The following is an 18,903-nucleotide window of genomic DNA, read 5'->3' on the forward strand; positions in this document are numbered from 1 at the left end:
AGGAGGGGGGGGTGCATGTGAATTATGACATCATCTGAGGTGATGTGCTGAAATGAAGCTGTACTAGCAAGGTGTTGCCACAGGGGGAGCAGTGAGCCCACAGTACTGTCTAGCCGCCCCCACCTCCTCCTCCTCCTTCAGAACCAGACAGCTTAGCTGTCATGCTAGACTAGCTTTGCTGCTGAGGGGGAAAATAACCCCACCCTGTCTGACCATGTCAACAGATCCCACTTCTGACACCAAATCCACCAAGGGTACAGAAGTGGAGGCTGGCATACAGTCCAGATAGGCTAGAGTTCCCCTCTTACCATCGCATGTCATCAAATACGGTCTCAAACATAAAAAATGTGCTTTTTGTTTCAGTTTGCAGGGTGTCATTCCTCCCTCCCCTTCCCTGCCTCTCATCATCATCATAAGCAGCTTCCACAGACAACGCCCTTAGGCCCCCCCTTTTTTTGTGAACACTCCAGACACCTCATAACACACCCATTTCGGGTATGGGAGGTGTCGTGGATGGAGGGAAGGAGTGAAGGCTGACTGTAGTTATTGTGCAGTTATTCATAGACAGACAGTGGTGTTATTCAGGTCCCATACAAAAGAGAGAGGGGGCGGAGGTCCCTCGACAGAAGGTGGTGTTATTCAGGTCCCATACAAAAGGAGGGCGGGGGGGTTCCCTCGACAGAAGGGCTTCATGGCTGGTTTGGTCCTTTGTGTTGTGTTGACAAGGGGGAGATGATGGGGCTTGGGGGCGGTGAGTGTGTGTAAATGAGCACCCATGATTCCCCCTTGGGGAGAAGTAGGCCACCAGGACCCCAGCCCCGGCCGAACCCATCCCCCTCCCCTCTCCCCAGTTCACACACTTCACAAGAAATATTCACATAAATGTATACCCCCTGTTTTTAACAGACAGGCCTGTCCTATGTTTTGGGGAGAAATGGCTTTCCCAGGGGTCAAACAGCTTTGTGAGATCAGCATAGATTAGATGAACAAAACTACTCTCCATGCAAATTCACAATAATGGTGATGTAATCTAACTGAAACTTTGGAGATTCTCGGTCAATAAGAAAAGCCCAGTGATTAACTTGTCCAGATCAAAATAATAACCTCCCTGTCTGTCAGTCGCTCTCTCTCTCTCTCTCTCTCTCTCTCTCTCTCACACCATCTTGGCCATGTTACCGTCACTCCAATGCTCTCAAAAGGTTTTTGGAAGAATCCTTAATGAGCCAGAGCTATTGTGGAAGGCACCGTCCCCATGGAGACGAGCAGCGGAACTGGACAGGTTGGCACAGTGGCCAAGCTGTGTGTGTGTGTGTGTGTGTGTGTGTGTGTGTGTGTGTGTGTGTGTGTGTGTGTGTGTGTGTGTGTGTGTGTGTGTGTGTGTGTGTGTGTGTGTGTGTGTGTGTGTGCGTGTGCGTGTGCGTGCTTGCGTGCGTGTGTGCGTGTGTGTGTGTGAGAAAGAGAGTGTGTGAATGTGTGTGTATGAGAGTATGCATCTGTTTGTAACCTGTGTATGTGTGAGTCTGTGTAGGGGGTTATGGAGTGAGGGGGAGGACGCCATGCTGGGTTGGTGCACATTAATCAGTATGGTTAGAGCCTCTCCACGCTAATACCAGCCCTTCTATTAACCCCTGGAGGTCAGCAATGAGCCACGCAACACTGGATGTAGAGATTGCCTCACTGACCATTTACTTTGGTAATGACCGTGCTGACATTAGCATGGTGACATAAGGTGTTATAAACAGTCAGAAGCAGATAGCTGAAAGCGATATACTGTCAAGTGTAGCGCTATGTCGACATACTGCGGTTTTGAATCCGGTCCTAACTGGACATATTCATTGCAGCATTGGTGGGTGCTTTGCTGATCTAAACTGACCCTGTGTGTTCAGCTTTCACAGGGTTGCATAAGCTGCTGAAATTGCACTGTTTAGTATTTTTTATCACAGCCACCCTGTAAACTGGATGGACTTAAAGGAGGGACTTCTGGAGCTAGCGCCATTTGGTATTATAGAGATACTCCACTACCCATAGCGTACTGACCTAAAATCAGTGTCTCTAATCTGTCTGGAATATATATGGACGTGACAGTAAGAGAGCAGATCCTGGAACAGTGGAAATACGTCCGGAACCAGGCTTATTTGTATTGGACGTCGTTTAAATGAAGTTCCGTTGATTAGTTTTGGAGCGATCTCGCCGCGAGTCGGATGTCATTGTGTCCGATTCCCCCAGTGAATCTGGATTCCTCGTCGACCCGACCTGCAACCACGCTACGGAGGGCAACCATTCATTGATTTCGTCCTGATTTACATGTGTTTAAATTCAGATTTAGATGTTGTCATTGCTCCATGAAACCTTATTCATCCTTCGTCTTACGACATAAGACACACCAGTGATAAAATAGAAAAGTATCTATTCTACTGTAAAAACCTGACCCCTGCTGTATATTCCTGCATTATTCATAGACAGGACTATGATCCAGTCCCCTGTTACTTAGGTATGTCCATCGATTACTCAACATAGCTTTTATCTTACCACACCCTACTGAGAAATGGTGACAAAATTACTGTCTTAACTATCTATTAAACTTAAATAATATATCACTTTCAATACATTTTTTGTACAAATCCTTAAATGCAGATTTTCCGACCTTCGCTGAATATGAAAACGTGTCTCTATATCTTCACCAGCATACACAAACACACACTTTCTCAAAACACAAACAGTGTGCACGCACACACACATACACGCATTGATTCATCCTCCTCTTCCGCTCAGCATCGCCCTCCCAGTTTGGCTCCATCCTCCACATTTACACCCCCAAACCCTCGACACATCTGCGCAGGCAGCTGCACGGACACCCTACCCTCACGCTAGAGGACATACTGTGACATCATGTATTGTTCAAAGCGTCATCCAGGAAAGGAATAATCAAATATTATAAAGTATATGACACTTCTAACAAAACCGACTGAAGCAAACACAGGGAGTTGTATCTGCACAGTCATTGCTCATAGGTTACTGGGAGCCCAGAGAAGAACTCACTGAACAGAGACAAAAGGTGTGTGTGTGCGTGTGCGTGCGTGCGTGGGTGCGTGCGTGCGTGTGTGCGTGCGTGCGTGGGTGTGTGTGCGTGTGTGCGTGCGTGGGTGCGTGCGTGCGTGTGTGCGTGCGTGCGTGGGTGTGTGTGCGTGTGTGTGGGTGTGTGCGTGTGTGTTTGTGTGTGTGTGTGTGTGCGTGTGTGTGTGTGTGTGCGTGTGTGTGGGTGTGTGTGTGGGTGTGTGTGTGGGTGTGTGTGCGTGCGTGTGTGTGGGTGTGTGTGTGGGTGTGTGTGCGGGTGTGTGGGTGTGTATGTGTGTGTGTGTGCGTGTGTGTGGGTGTGTGCGCGTGCGCGTGTACTACTTTACTTTCTTTTTTGCTACTTTTAATTCAGTACATTATTAAAGAAAATAATGTACTTTCACGGTATACATTTTCCCTGACACACAAAAGTACATTTTGAATGCTTAGCAGGACAGAAAAATGGTCCAAATCACATCAAGTGAACATCCCAGGTCATCCCTACTGCCTCTGATCTCTGATACGAACATCCCAGGTCATCCCTACTGCCTCTGATCTCTGATACGAACATCCCAGGTAATCCCTACTGCCTCTGATCTCTGATACGAACATCCCAGGTCATCCCTACTGCCTCTGATCTCTGATACGAACATCCCAGGTCATCCCTACTGCCTCTGTTACTCTCTCGTTGGCTGGCCATCGCTTTATACTCGCTAAACCCACTGGCTCCAGGTCATCTACAAGTCTCTGCTAGGTAAAGCCCCGCCTTATCGCAGCTCACTGGTCACCATAGCAACACCCACCTATAGCACTTGCTCCAGCAGGTATATCTCACTGGTCACCCCCAAAGTCAATTCCTCCTTTGGCCGCCTTTCCTTCCAGTTCTCTGCTGCCAATGACTGGAACGAACTGCAAAAATCTCTGAAGCTGGAGACTCTTACCTCCCTCACTAGCTTTAAACACCAGCTTTCAGGGAGGCTCACAGATCACTGCACCTGTACATATCCCATCTGTAATTAGCCCATCAATCTACCTCATCCCCATACTGTATTTATTTACCTTCTGTACATCCTACCTTTCCAGTGTTATTGCCTTACCTCTCTTATCCTACCTCATTTGCACATGCTGTATATAGATTTTTCTACTGTATTTTCGATTGTATGTTTGTTTATTCCATGTGTAACTCTGTGTTGTTTTATGTGTCGAACTGCTTTGCTTTATCTTGGCCAGGTCACAGTTGCAGATGAGAACTTGTTCTCTACCAGGTTAAATAAAGGTGAAATAAAATAAAATAAAAAAGGACTCACTAAACACATGATTTGTTTGTAAATGATGTCTGAGTGTTGGAGTGTGCCCCTGGCAATCCATAAATTTAAAAAACAAGACAATTGTGCCGTCTGGTTTGCTTAATATAAGGAATTTGAAATGATTGGTACTTTACCTTTTGATACTTAAGTATATTTTAATAATTACATTTGCTTTTGATACCTAAGTATATTTAAAACCAAATACTTTTAGACTGTTACTCAAGTAATGGTGAATTTCACTTTTCTATTACAGTATCTTTACTTTTACTCAAGTATGACAAACAGGGTACGTTTACCACTACTGGGCTACTGTAGAGAATCCTGTTGCTTTGATGCGTGGCGCTATGTCTGCATTGTTTAGCCACTATCCAATCAATGTCAATGTGATACGCATCAGCCACAGTCCCTCCTCTCAACAGCAAGCATTGCTATTACTAGGCCTGTGGGCTACGTATGTAAGCTAGCATGACAGCACACTGCACCGTCAGAGCTTGGCTCACACACAAAACACACACACGCATGACACACACACAAATACTCTGCATACACATGACACACACACACAAATATACTGCACACACACACACACACACACACACACACACACACACACACACACACACACACACACACACTCACACAAATACACTACACACATGACACACACACACAAACAGTCCCTATATGAAGAGAGATATCTTTCTCGAGAGATAAGCGTGCCGTGTCTTTCTGGATGAGAAGAGAACAGAAGATGTAGGACGTTTTGTTCTTAATCTAATGCTCGCACAACATATTTTTCTGTCTGTGAATAAATCAGAAAATGATCAATATTGAGTACAAATGAGAACTGGGGGCAGGGAATAGAAACATTTCAAATGTAATTGGCTAAATGTTAATTGTAGGAAAATAAAGGTCTGTGACAAATGTTTTTATCTGCCATTGTTGGGTGGTACAAATGATCCAAATTGCAAAATGCGGAGTACGAACATGGCCTAAGAGTTCTAACAGTTTGTTCATCACGTAGCATACCAAGTTGCTGAGATGAATATGGATGGTCACAGCTAAGACTTTTGAAAGGTCAGAATGTCAAGAACCAACAATGAGACTTAAAGTGAATGAATGGAGATAGCATGAAGCAAATACAGGAAAATGATATCTCAGATCCCAGCGTTTTTCCCCAAAAAATTCACATCAGGGATTGTCAAAGGACTAGCGCTTATAGCTACGTTATTAAATATTCATAAATTTAAGTCCAGGGACAGACAGGTCAGCAACATCTCACAGACAGGAGGTTGAGAAACACATAGCCTAAGATCCAATGACATGATATCTCATTGTCAACATAAGACTTATATCACTGCACTATGTGTGTCCACACAATACCCAAATGAATGATAACGCCTTGCATTTATGTCGTGCTTTTTCTCTGGATACACAGTGCTATTTCTGCCACTCCCCCTGGATAAGGAAGTAGGCCTTGACTAAATTCAGAGACGTCGAACGTCATCCACATATATAGCAACATGTCAGACTTAGATACAGCTACTGCCCTGCCGTCAATACATTAAAGAATGGAAAAGGGAAATGACCATTTATTGTAGTATTAATTGCTTCAAGGGCCACCTATTCATCAGCTTGTTGTCATCACAGAGGTGTGTGTGTGTGTGTGTGTGTGTGTGTGTGTGTGTGTGTGTGTGTGTGTGTGTGTGTGTGTGTGTGTGTGTGTGTGTGTGTGTGTGTGTGTGTGTGTGTGTGTGTGTGTGTGTGTGTGTGTGTGTGTGTGTGTGTGTGTGTGTGTGTGTGTAGCAGGGTGTTTTCTCATTGGTCAATCAGAGGTTTTATCGTGACTCTGATGTCGCGGGGTCAGAGTCAGGGTGCTATTTGTCAACAGGATGACAGCCTAGCTCGGACGAAGCTCATCCCTCTCTGCATGTGTGTCTGGCCCTATGAAAATGAATTTCCATTGAAATATACGGTGGTCATTCATAAATCATGAAGGATATAAAATGTTTAATAAATAATAGATACATTTTTAATTTAATTGAATAGAAACAAATAGGGGTCCATTTTCCTCATTTAGAAAATGAACAAGCTGTGAGCAAAATAACCGTAACATCTGAAATAGGCAGCACAGCACATTATCTATAACAGGTTCCCAATACTACCACTAGAATCCTGTGCAACGAGAATTGATATTCATAAAAACTACAGGTATACAGAAGAAATATTAGTTGAATTTTGGTACTGTATTATTTTGGTACTGTATTATTTTGGTACTGCATTTCATCTTCTCGGCCTATGCTTTATATAGGACTCCTGAAGGGCGCAGCGATCACTACAGTCCCTGGTTCGATTCCAGGCTGTATCACACCCGGCCGTGATTGGGAGTCCCATAGGGCGGCGCACAATTGGCCCAGCGTTGTCCGTGTTTGGCCTGGGGTAGGCCGTCATTATAATTAAGAATTTATTCTTAACTGACTTGCTTAGTTAAATCAAGGTTAAATTAAAATCAATTTCTATGCTTTGTGTGTAGCAGCTTTGGCACAATGTACCAAAGAAACCATCCATCCTCGTCCTCCTGTCATATTACAATGATGGTTCAGCAGCAGAGGAAAGGTCTGCCTTTCCATTCCCCCCTGCCTATTCTGCTATAGGCTCAGCAGCACACTGGCTGAAATACCACCACTCAGCAGGATATTACATAACACTAATAGTACTGGACACCCGGTGTCATCCTCTGGATAGCTCCTGTGATATCTAGAGCCACACCTAAATCCGTTCCACCCTGTTACTACAGATGGTAGATGGATGTACGTACCAATGTCTGGATGTGACGAACCAAGGAATCCAACCCGGGTCTTGGTGCACCAAAAGAAGACAATGTTAAGCCACTGAACTAAAAACAAGGTTCTTGCTCTGAACATCACAAAAGGTGGCATATCAATGCTAGTCCTAACAGCCCTTACCTAATTATCCAACCTGGAGTCAAACCAGGGTAACTGGGAATGCATTGGGAAACACTGGCCTAGAGAACTACCGTAGCAATTACACTCTGCAGTGCTAGGGTCGTATTCATTAGGGTCATATACAACCAGGTCCCGTAAACTCAGTTGACCCCCCCCCCATTTCATTCTCTTCCAGCGCCATAGCAACACCCCCCCCATCCACTCATTGATCCTAGATGAAAATAGATGGTACCGGTGGCCATGCAATTCCAGCACCGGCATCGATTGCCCCAGTATTTTACCAGACCCATATCCCTCATGCACTGATTGAGTACACATCGTGTTGTGTACTACCGGGGATGTGTTGAGATAATGTTATGTGTACCTGAAACGTGAACTGCAAGCAAATTGACTCAGGAAATGTCTGCATTCAACTGGTCGTTCAGATTGACATAGAACACGAGCTAGTCTTAGCGGTAGAGAGTACAGGCTCTGGTTCTATGTGAGCTGATTGGCTGTGGGGTGACATTTTCCACAGGTACAGATCTATGATCAGCTTCCCTTCCTTCAATCCTAACTGTAACCATTAGTTTGGGACATGAAAAACTGACCTAAGATCAGCATCTAGGGTCAACTTCATGCAACACTGAGCTGATTGTGTCCAACTTCTATCTCCTCTTTATCCCTGTTTGGGATGCCCTCCTATTGACAAGGGGTACTGTGGTACGGTCATGTCCAAGTCACCACAAATCTCTCATACCTTGGCACTGCCACCCCTGTAACGAGGGGAATGAGAGAAGATGAGCAGAGGAAGCTATTTTAGACTAAGATGCACCCAGTGAGCTAAAAATCTCATAACAACATTCACTCTAAATTAGATATGTCTGGATGTGGTATTGCCGGATGGCCTTTCCTTACCTAGTATTTCCTTACCCTGGTCTTTCCTTACCCTGGTCTTTCCATGGCCTGGCCTTTCCTTACTCTGGACTTTCCTTACTCTGGTCTTTCCTTACTCTGGCCTTTCCTTACTCTGGCCTTTCCTTACTCTGGCCTTTCCTTACTCTGGCCTTTCCTTACTCTGGTCTTTCCTTACCCTGGTCTTTCCTTAGTCTGGCCTTTCCTTACTCTGGCCTTTCCTTACTCTGGCCTTTCCTTACTCTGGCCTTTCCTTACTCTGGCCTTTCCTTACCCTGGTCTTTCCTTACCCTGGTCTTTCCTTACCCTGATCTTTCCTTACCCTGATCTTTCCTTACCCTGGTCTTTCCTTGCCCTGATCTTTCCTTGCCCTGATCTTTCCTTACCCTGATCTTTCCTTACTCTGGTCTTTCCTTACCCTGGTCTTTCCTTACCCTGGTCTTTCCTTACCCTGGTCTTTCCTTACCCTGGTCTTTCCTTACCCTGGTCTTTCCTTACCCTGGTCTTTCCTTACCCTGATCTTTCCTTACCCTGATCTTTCCTTACCCTGATCTTTCCTTATCCTGGTCTTTCCTTACCCTGGTCTTTCCTTACCCTGGTCTTTCCTTACCCTGATCTTTCCTTACCCTGATCTTTCCTTACCCTGGTCTTTCCTTACCCTGGTCTTTCCTTACCCTGGTCTTTCCTTACCCTGATCTTTCCTTACCCTGGTCTTTCCTTACCCTGATCTTTCCTTACCCTGATCTTTCCTTAACCTGGTCTTTCCTTAACCTGGTCTTTCCTTACCCTGGTCTTTCCTTACCCTGGTCTTTCCTTACCCTGGTCTTTCCTTACCCTGATCTTTCCTTACTCTGGTCTTTCCTTACCCTGGTCTTTCCTTACCCTGGTCTTTCCTTACCCTGATCTTTCCTTACCCTGATCTTTCCTTACCCTGATCTTTCCTTACCCTGGTCTTTCCTTACCCTGGTCTTTCCTTACCCTGATCTTTCCTTACCCTGATCTTTCCTTACCCTGATCTTTCATTACACTGGTCTTTCCTTACTCTGGTCTTTCCTTACCCTGGTCTTTCCTTACCCTGATCTTTCCTTACCCTGATCTTTCCTTACCCTGGTCTTTCCTTACTCTGGTCTTTCCTTACCCTGGTCTTTCCTTACCCTGGTCTTTCCTTACCCTGATCTTTCCTTACCCTGATCTTTCCTTACCCTGGTCTTTCCTTACTCTGGTCTTTCCTTACCCTGATCTTTCCTTACCCTGATCTTTCCTTAACCTGGTCTTTCCTTACCCTGGTCTTTCCTTACCCTGATCTTTCCTTACCCTGATCTTTCCTTACTCTTGTCTTTCCTTACCCTGGTCTTTCCTTACCCTGATCTTTCCTTACCCTGATCTTTCCTTACCCTGATCTTTCCTTACCCTGGTCTTTCCTTACCCTGGTCTTTCCTTACCCTGATCTTTCCTTACCCTGATCTTTCCTTACCCTGGTCTTTCCTTACCCTGGTCTTTCCTTACCCTGATCTTTCCTTACCCTGATCTTTCCTTACCCTGATCTTTCCTTACCCTGGCGCTGCCGCTTCAGAATTCATTCCGTTAGAGATTATCCTCTGAGCGTAAGAGCTTAGTCATCACATCAATCAGGATAGGTGCCAAACATACAGCTGTCCTTCTTAACATATAACTAACAGACGTACAATACTAACCTATAGGTTAGTTGCTTTGTTCCTCAATGGAAGAAGAGGTTTACTAGTCTGGGTTCTAATCTATCAACTCGGTTTTAATGAACAGTATTTTTGTCCTGTCAGAATATGATTGGCATTAGAAATAACTGGACATGCTGATATTTGATAATGCGACTGACTCAGTCTGAGAGTTTCCCAGCAGCATCTGAAGATTAGATACAAACCTCTCTGATGTTTGTGTGTGTGTGTGTGTGTGTGTGTGTGTGTGTGTGTGTGTGTGTGTGTGTGTGTGTGTGTGTGTGTGTGTGTGTGTGTGTGTGTGTGTGTGTGTGTGTGTGTGTGTGTGTGTGTGTGTGTGTGTGTGTGTGTGTGTGTGTGTGTGTGTGTGTGTGTGCGTGTAGCGATTGGATCATCTCTAACCAATCAGAATATCAAAGCCAATGACTGTTTCTGAAACACCGCTTTACCCACGTGTGTTTAGACTCTGGCCCGACCCTCCAGTTTCTGAGACCAATCAAAATGGTTTGAATGTGTTTGTATTCAGGAAATTGTTGGTAGGAGATTAAACCCAGGCTCATCGTGCAGAAGAAACGTCAGTGGGCGTGGCATTTGGCCTGAGTGACGAGGCTGCGTAGCCAGGCAACATGTGTGCATGCTTGAACAGTGTGTTTGTGTTGAGAATGCTAACTGCCATGCCATGGGTTAGGTGAGTGAGATGAACATGTCTGGCTGTGGATTGGACACATGTCCAAGCCTCTTTATGTGTCTGTCTCCTGTCCTTCTGCTTGCTCACGCCATCCGAGACTGTACCGTTGAAGCAGAAAAGACTGTAATCCATGTCAAGTATTGATATACAGTGCCAGTTATCTAATGTAATATATGACAGGGTTTTACAACCTTTTAGAGCATGAAATATACTTAAAGAAAACTAAACATGTCAAGAGCTACAATTGTTTGGGGGCTTGTTTGGCTTTCAAATTGGGGGGGGGGCTTTCATATTGGCAAATTCTTCTCTGCTTCTGTACCCTGCAAATCTTCCCTGGGTCATTGGTGTACAAGAGATGTGTTTTCAATATACCTGGTGATATAATGGTGAATAAACAACTCTTCCCTGGGTCATTGGTGTACAAGAGATGTGTTTTCAATATGCCTGGTGATATAATGGTGAATAAACAACTCAGACAGGGTCCCCATAAAAAAATATTTTGTATTTTCCAGAATTCTTCTGTTTTCTCTGTTTTATTTTTCCTGTTTTCACATTGTTTTATTAAGCCTACTTTGCAGTTAACATGTAATTGAGAGGGTTTTGTGGGACAAGTCTTTCTGTGTCCCAACAAGATGGTTACCATTAGCATCGCTAACTGGCTACATACAGAGTGATAGACAAATACGTGCCCCAAACAGACAGACAAGGGCAATATTGTTAGAAATGAATTTGCAGATATTGTGTTCCAATAGCGGCTAACCAGGGGATAATGGGATCATGTTAATGTGGCTTTGATTGGATAGTAGCCGGGAGCTTTATGTTTATGACAATTTGCGATGGAAAATGAAAAATTCAAAAACTTTCAGAGTTGATTGGTGAGCTACTCATAGGTGGGCTGGTCTATAACACTACATTTTTTATTGCGCTACCAACGTTAACCCCATGGTTCGTTCTACCAAAACTAAGATGCAATAAAGAAAGTCAAAATTATCCCTGAATAAAGATAAAAATGATCCTGCAAAAAATAAAGTAGAAATTATCCTTCAATAAAGAAATAAAAAATATTATCTTGCAATAAGGTCAAAATGACCCTGCAATAAAGACACAATGACCCTGCAATAAAGACACAATGACCCTGCAATAAAGACACAATGACCCTGCAATACAGACACAATGACCCTGCAATAAAGACACAATGACCCTGCAATAAAGACACAATGACCCTGCAATAAAGACACAATGACCCTGCAATAAAGACACAATGACCCTGCAATAAAGACACAATGACCCTGCAATAAAGACACAATGACCCTGCAATAAAGACACAATGACCCTGCAATAAAGACACAATGACCCTGCAATAAAGACACAATGACCCTGCAATAAAGACACAATGACCCTGCAATAAAGACACAATGACCCTGCAATAAAGACACAATGACCCTGCAATAAAGACACAATGACCCTGCAATAAAGACACAATGACCCTGAAATAAAGACACAATGACCCTGCAATAAAGACACAATGACCCTGCAATAAAGACACAATGACCCTGCAATAAAGACACAATGACCCTGAAATAAAGACACAATGACCCTGCAATAAAGACACAATGACCCTGCAATAAAGACACAATGACCCTGAAATAAAGACACAATGACCCTGAAATAAAGACACAATGACCCTGCAATGAAGTAAAATTGATCCTGCAATAAAGTCAAAATTATCTTGAAATAAATTGTCAAAATTATCTTGCAATGAAGAAAGTAAAATTGATCGCAATAAAGACAGTAATGACCCTGCAATAAAGACACAATGACCCTGCAATAAAGACACAATGAAGATGCAAAGGTTTAAAGACACAATGACCCTGCAACAATGACCCTGTTTGATCACAATACAATATGTCAAAATGATCCTGCAATGAAGTCAAAATTATCCTACAATAAAGTCAACAATATCCTGCAATAAAGTCAAAATGATTCTACAGGACAATAAAGTCAAAATGATTCTACAGGACAATAAAGTCAAAATGATTCTACAGGACAATAAAGTCAAAATGATTCTACAGGACAATAAAGTCAAAATGATTCTACAGGACAATAAAGTCAAAATGATTCTACAGGACAATAAAGAAAGTCAAAATATTCTTGCAATAAAGTCAAAATGATCTTGTAATAAAGAACGTCAAAATGATCTTTCAATTAAATCAAAATGATCTTGCAATAAAGTCCAAATTATCTTGCAATAAAGTCCAAATTATCTTGCAATAAAGTCCAAATTATCTTGCAATAAAGTCCAAATTATCTTGCAATAAAGTCCAAATTATCTTGCAATAAAGTCCAAATTATCTTGCAATAAAGTCCAAATTATCTTGCAATAAAGTCCAAATTATCTTGCAATAAAGTCCAAATTATCTTGCAATAAAGTCCAAATGATCTTGCAATAAAGTCCAAATTATCCTGCAATAAAGTCCAAATTATCTTGCAATAAAGTCCAAATTATCTTGCAATAAAGTCCAAATTATCTTGCAATAAAGAAAGTCAAAATTCGTAACCTTTTTTTTTTGTTTAAGTGTGTCTACCTCCAATACACTGCTATGTACAGTAGGAATAACGCCATGTTGCACACTACTACCACTATATGTGTATAGGATATGATAGGTGCCTCACAGAAATGCCTGTTGAGAATCTTTAAAGAGACAGTTTCCTTCTGACTGTGATAACAATAGTTCTCTCTCTCAGCTCAGCAGGATAATCAGGGACTTGTCGGCCATTACGAGACTGATCCATATCAATCAGGTGACGACTGGCAGGGCACCAGCACACATTGATCCACCCCATTGAGACAAGCCCACATGGTGTCCTTACACTATAGGGTCACATGTGGGCTTCAGGGGGAGTTTAGCTGCCCATACTATCCCTGAGCATTAAAAAACATTCAAAGACACTGGTTTGTCTTGCTTAAAGAGCTGATTCAAAAATATACTTTACAGAAAAACACAAAACAAAAAGGTACCTTTTGAAAAGCAGCAGACCTAACATTAGCACTGCAATCTACTTTCCAAATAAGTGCTTTGGAGCCGATATGTGTGAGAGCTCCATGGAGATCTTGTGACTGTGAGAATGTCCTTATCACAAGGCTCTGGCCACACACACTCACATTCCCCCTGAGACATGTCCTGCACTGATACAGACAGTCGGCGGGGTTCCTTGGGCACTGAAAGAGACAGACGGTCTTTGTGTGTGGAATGTGTTCGATAGAGAGAGAGAGGCAACAACACACTTCCCTATGATGACATAACAATCAAATGCCTTCCTACGGTAACTATTTTTGTTAGATCGTTGAAACAAAGTAACAAGAGCACCATACATCATACGTAGACGTCATTGGTGACCTCTCGGGTTGGGCGATGTTGTCACATTATGCTGTGCCAGGAAGGTCATCCTAGACCTAGAGCGCACTGCAGATAGGCAGGTAGCTATGTCACTGGTGATTACACATTGCTATGAAGAGAATAACTATTCCGTGTCAGTGTGTGTGTGTGTGATAGAGAATGTCCGTGTGTATTTCCAAATTCGGTGTCTGTGTGGTTGTCAGTCAATGTTTACATGTAATGTGTGTGTGTGTGTGTGTGTGTGTGTGTGTGTGTGTGTGTGTGTGTGTGTGTGTGTGTGTGTGTGTGTGTGTGTGTGTGTGTGTGTGTGTGTGTGTGTGTGTGTGTGTGTGTGTGTGTGTGTGTGAAAAGTGAATGTGTAAATACTACTTATCTAATCCATGGTTCCACTTGGACAGGACAGTGTTTAATAATTTACACTACACACCTCCCCAAATGTATTACATCAAAGTATTTCTGGCTGTGTGTGTGCACGCATGTTTGCATTTCTTTCAATTTGTGTATGCATAGGGTTAGGAGCTCAGTGTGTGTGTGTGTGTCACCGGCTGGAGGAAGTATAGATCCATCCCAAGAGCTCAGATAGGATTGTAATAGGACTTTAATACACAACAGTACAAACAAGGCAACACAGCCTTCCCTCAATTGCTTTTGGACTTTAATCTGATCACCGATTTATTTTCTACCGGGACACGTGTCGCCGGGATTAAGTGTCACTAACTCACAAATACTGGAGAGAGAGCTAGTATTCCTGTCTATATCTCCCATCTCCCGCTGCACTTTCCCTACTGTTCTTTTAAAATAAACATTTAAAAACAGGAGGGAGACAGTAAGCTTATACTGAAACATGGACAGAGTACGTGGATGTGTCCAATCAGAAAAGTTGTTTATCATTGTAAAACACTTAAACATTTTCTGTGCCCTAATGAACACGACGCTGCCCTTTGGTTCAGAAAGGAATTCAGGGCCCTACAGCATTGGGTCTGGAACAGGCCAAAGAGTCCAAGGAGTAAAATCTATTAATTTGATTAAAGTGAACGACGTGGATGAATTACCTAACGCAACCCCACCAACAGAGGGCGCTTCAATGAAACTGGAGACGGAATGAGGCAGCCATTTTGTACACAGCAGAGTACCGAACACACATAAACTAAACAAGTCACCCAAACTCACAGTCTTACCACCACGCCTCAATCACCAATCACAGAGAGCTCAGAGCAGCCGTGTCCTGTGGATTTAATAATCCCGGATGAGCCCCCATTATGTTACAAACGCCTCCTGGAGGAGGGAACGCAACATCCCACTACATCTCAACTCCCCATGGAGGAAAATAGAATGTGATCATAGGTGCGGTGAAGGACGACAGAGGCAGAGAAAAATGCAGTTTACAGGAGTTTATTATTCCTAACACACGGTAATGTGGGGAAAAGGGGCTGGATGGAACCAAAGCAAAGAAAGTCAAAGTTAAGGAATCCCTTCTCCTACCTTACCTGCCTTCCCACGTCTAACCTGACCTTTAGAAGCACCTGGCGCGCTAACTAAAATACAGGGGGTGGTCCGCCCAGGTCTTAGCTAGTGTGCATAGACAGATTAAATACTACGGTTTATGTATGCCGGCAGGCCTCTTGCCTAAACACTCCCAAGGTGTGTTCCCCCTCTGAAGGAGTGGCTAAAAAAAAAAAATATAAAAAAAAAAAAAAAAAATTATTCACTGACAACAACAACAACAACAACAACAACAAACAACAACAACCAACACAGGACATTAAAAAAAAGCTCTCCTCTCTGAGGAAGGAACAATGGCTTTTATCAAGCTGCAGAAGGAGTTGGTAATTGAAGAAACAGCTGTATCCCCTGATGAGAGGGAGGGGTCAGAGCTCCAATCAGCGATGGGGCAGACTAATCAGCAGCTTAAGGAATCCAGGAAGCCATTTCCTGGAATAGACACAACACAACACAACAACACAGGAACTGGGGAACGTAACAACGGGTATAATCGGAGGCGAAATGTGGGTCTATACTCTGGATCTTATGTGGATATAAAGTATGGAAGAGGTGCTAATAATGTTAACACAGTTAAATAAATGGACTAATAAAATACTAGAACTGGTTTAAAGCAGCTTTATATCAGGACAGAACAAACATGGTGTTCACTCTAAATGGCAACTCCCACAATTAGTCAATCCTCTCATCCGAGTCATAGACTTCTGCTGTTTCATTCAATTCACCACTGTGTGTCTGTGTGTCTGTGTCTCTGTTTCCTGTATACTTGAATCAGATACAAACCACTTTTAAACCACTGATTAGGAATCAGTTAGCCTTACCTTGACCCTTATTAAAATGTGTTGTGGTGAGGACTGAGACTAATCAGATGCATGCTGTTACAGACTGACTGGGAGGCATGCTGTTACAGACTGACTGGGAGGCATGCTGTTACAGACTGACTGGGAGGCATGCTGTTACAGACTGACTGGGAGGCATGCTGTTACAGACTGACCAGAGGCATGCTGTTACAGACTGACCAGAGGCATGCTGTTACAGACTGACCAGAGGCATGCTGTTACAGACTGACCAGAGGCATGCTGTTACAGACTGACCAGAGGCATGCTGTTACAGACTGACCAGAGGCATGCTGTTACAGACTGACCAGAGGCATGCTGTTACAGACTGACCAGAGGCATGCTGTTACAGACTGACCAGAGGCATGCTGTTACAGACTGACTGGGAGGCATGCTGTTACAGACTGACTGGGAGGCATGCTGTTACAGACTGACCAGAGGCATGCTGTTACAGACTGACCAGAGGCATGCTGTTACAGACTGACCAGAGGCATGCTGTTACAGACTGACCAGAGGCATGCTGTTACAGACTGACCAGAGGCATGCTGTTACAGACTGACTGGGAGGCATGCTGTTACAGACTGACTGGGAGGCATGCTGTTACAGACTGACCAGAGGCATGCTGTTACAGACTGACCAGAGGCATGCTGTTACAGACTGACCAGAGGCATGCTGTTACAGACCGACTGGGAGGCATGCTGTTACAGACTGACTGGGAGGCATGCTGTTACAGACTGACTGGGAGGCATGCTGTTACAGACTGACCAGAGGCATGCTGTTACAGACTGACCGGGAGGCATGCTGTTACAGACTGACCAGAGGCATGCTGTTACAGACTGACTGGGAGGCATGCTGTTACAGACTGACTGGGAGGCATGCTGTTACAGACTGACTGGGAGGCATGCTGTTACAGACTGACCAGAGGCATGCTGTTACAGACTGACTGGGAGGCATGCTGTTACAGACTGACCAGAGGCATGCTGTTACAGACTGACCAGAGGCATGCTGTTACAGACTGACTGGGAGGCATGCTGTTACAGACTGACTGGGAGGCATGCTGTTACAGACTGACCAGAGGCATGCTGTTACAGACTGACCAGAGGCATGCTGTTACAGACTGACTGGGAGGCATGCTGTTACAGACTGACTGGGAGGCATGCTGTTACAGACTGACTGGGAGGCATGATGTTACAGACTGACCAGAGGCATGCTGTTACAGACTGACTGGGAGGCATGCTGTTACAGACTGACCAGAGGCATGCTGTTACAGACTGACTGGGAGGCATGCTGTTACAGACTGACCAGAGGCATGCTGTTACAGACTGACTGGGAGGCATGCTGTTACAGACTGACCAGAGGCATGCTGTTACAGACCGACTGGGAGGCATGATGTTACAGACTGACCAGAGGCATGCTGTTACAGACTGACTGGGAGGCATGCTGTTACAGACTGACCAGAGGCATGCTGTTACAGACTGACCAGAGGCATGCTGTTACAGACCGACTGGGAGGCATGCTGTTACAGACTGACTGAGAGGCATGCTGTTACAGACTGACTGGGAGGCATGCTGTTACAGACTGACTGGGAGGCATGCTGTTGCAGACTGACTGGGAGGCATGATGTTACAGACTGACCAGAGGCATGCTGTTACAGACTGACTGGGAGGCATGCTGTTACAGACTGACTGGGAGGCATGCTGTTACAGACTGACTGGGAGGCATGCTGTTACAGACTGACCAGAGGCATGCTGTTACTGACTGACCAGGAGGCATGCTGTTACAGACTGACTGGGAGGCATGCTGTTGCAGACTGACTGGGAGGCATGATGTTACAGACTGACCAGAGGCATGCTGTTACAGACTGACTGGGAGGCATGCTGTTACAGACTGACTGGGAGGCATGATGTTACAGACTGACCAGAGGCATGCTGTTACAGACTGACTGGGAGGCATGATGTTACAGACTGACCAGAGGCATGCTGTTACAGACTGACTGGGAGGCATGATGTTACAGACTGACCAGAGGCATGCTGTTACAGACCGACTGGGAGGCATGCTGTTACAGACTGACCAGAGGCATGCTGTTACAGACTGACCAGAGGCATGCTGTTACAGACTGACCAGAGGCATGCTGTTACAGACCGACTGGGAGGCATGCTGTTACAGACCGACTGGGAGGCATGCTGTTACAGACTGACCGGGAGGCATGCTGTTACAGACTGACCAGAGGCATGCTGTTACAGACTGACCAGGAGGCATGCTGTTACAGACTGACTGGGAGGCATGCTGTTACAGACTGACTGGGAGGCATGCTGTTACAGACTGACCGGGAGGCATGCTGTTACAGACTGACTGGGAGGCATGCTGTTACAGACTGACTGGGAGGCATGCTGTTACAGACTGACCAGAGGCATGCTGTTACAGACTGACTGGGAGGCATGCTGTTACAGACTGACCAGAGGCATGCTGTTACAGACTGACTGGGAGGCATGCTGTTACAGACTGGTCAGAGATCGGCTGTTGCAGACTAAGACAAAGCCGGTTAGTTACCCAGGCAGAAGAGCTGTCA

The sequence above is a fragment of the Oncorhynchus masou genome, chromosome 19 (assembly GCF_036934945.1).
Source record: "Oncorhynchus masou masou isolate Uvic2021 chromosome 19, UVic_Omas_1.1, whole genome shotgun sequence".
NCBI classification, from domain to species: domain Eukaryota; kingdom Metazoa; phylum Chordata; class Actinopteri; order Salmoniformes; family Salmonidae; genus Oncorhynchus; species Oncorhynchus masou.